Here is a 2,270-nt window from a genome sequence, read left to right on the forward strand (position 1 = left end):
TGCTTTGTTCTATCTCCTTTTATGAATCCTCCCTTAAGTTGTGCTATGCATGCTGCATTATCTTCATATAAAGTGGTGGGTACTTTATCACATTCCAAACCACATTTCTCTCGAATGAGATGTATCATAGACCTTAAGCACACACATTCTCTACTTGCTTCATGAATAGCTATTATTTCAGCATGATTAGATGAAGTGGCTACGATGGACTGCTTTGTAGATCTCCAAGATATGGCAGTCCCCCCACATATAAACACATAGCCTGTTTGGGATCGAGCTTTGTGTGGATCAGATAAATATCCTGCATCAGCATAACCAACAAGATTTGGGCTACAATTAACAGAATAAAATAAGCCCATATCAGTTGTCCCTTTAAGATATCGCAAAATGTGTTTGATCCCATTCCAATGTCTCCTAGTAGGAGCAGAACTATACCTTGCTAACAAGTTAACAGCAAAAGCTATATCAGGCCTTGTAGTATTAGCAAGATACATTAGTGCACCAATTGCACTAAGATATGGTACTTCAGAACCAAGAATTTCTTCATACTTTTCTTGAGGTCGAAATGGATCCTAATTCACATCAAGTGAACGAACAACCATCGGAGTACTTAATGGATGCGCTTCATCCATACAGAATCTTTTCAACACTTTTTCTGTGTAGGCAGATTGATGAACAAAAATACCATTTGTCAAATGCTCAATTTGCAAACCAAGACATAATTTTGTCCTTCCCAGATCTTTCATCTCAAATTCATTCTTTAAATAATAAATTGCCTTTTGAAGCTCTATTGGAGTTCCAATAAGATTTATGTCATCAACATAAATAGCAAGTACAACAAATTCCGATATTGTTTTCTTTATAAAGACACATGGACAAATTGCATTATTTGTATAACCTTCCTTAATTAAATACTCACTAAGACGGTTATACCATATGCGCCCAGATTGCTTCAAACCATATAATGATCTTTGCAATTTAATTGAATACATTTCTCGAAATTTTGAATTACATGATATAGGCATCGCAAATCCTTCAGGAGTTTTCATGTATATCTCATTATCAAGTGATCCATAAAGGTAGGTTGTAACCACATCCATCAAATGCATTTCAAGTTGCTCATGGACTGTAAAACTAATGAGATAACGCAATGTTATTGCATCCATAACGGGTGAGTATGTCTCTTCATAGTCGACGCCAGGCCTTTGAGAAAATTCTTGTGCCACAAGGCGTGCTTTATACCTTTGTATTTCATTTTTCTCATTTATTTTTCGCACAAAAATCCATTTGTAACCAACATGTTTAATACCATTAGGTGTTGAACTATAGGTCCAAAAACTTCACGCTTGGCAAGTGAATTCAACTCTGATTGAATTGCTTCTTGGCATTTTGGCCAATCATTTCGTTGTCGACATTCTATAACATATTGAGGTTCATGATCCTCATTATCTTGCATGATATTTGTTGCAACATTATATGCAAAGACATAATCAACCACTATTTCTGATCGATTCATATTTGTTTCAACATCTCTTAAATTTATGGATAGTTCATTATTTCCTTGAGTTTCAAGTTCATTGATTCTTTCATGAATATCAGACTTATTCAAATTTTGAACTTCCATATGAGATTCTTTCATAGTGTCATCTTGATATTTAATCTTTCTTTTTCTAGGATTTTGATCTTTAGACCCCAATGGTCTACCACGCTTTAGGTGTGTTTTTGACTCATTAACTATGACAGTAGTGGATGGTCCTTTAGGGACATCAATTCGAATTGGGACATTCTCTGCAGGAATATGTGATTTAGTAATCATTTTCAAATCTGTAACTGCGTCTGGTATTTGATTTGCAATTTTCTGCAGATGAATAATCTTTTGTACTTCTTGTTCGCAAGTAGAAGAATATGGATCAAGATGAGACAATGATAAATTTTTTCACAAAATTTTTCGTTTTATTTCACTATTCTCTCCCCCTAATTTTAGGAAAAATGTCTCATCAAACCGACAATCTGCAAATCTAGTAGTAAACATGTCTCCAGTCAATGGTTCAAGATAGCGAATAATAGAGGGTGACTCAAACCCAACATATATTCGTAACCTTCTTTGAGAGCCCATCTTAGTGCGGTTTGGTGGTGCCACAGGCACATGTATAGCATTTTCAAAAATTCTTAGATGGGATATATTAGGTTCTTGACCCATAATCAATTGCAATGGAGAAACCTTATGATAACTTGTCGGTCTGAGACGAATAAGTGTTGCAGCATGCAAA

This window comes from Solanum pennellii, chromosome 8 (assembly GCF_001406875.1).
Source record: "Solanum pennellii chromosome 8, SPENNV200".
NCBI classification, from domain to species: Eukaryota; Viridiplantae; Streptophyta; class Magnoliopsida; order Solanales; family Solanaceae; genus Solanum; species Solanum pennellii.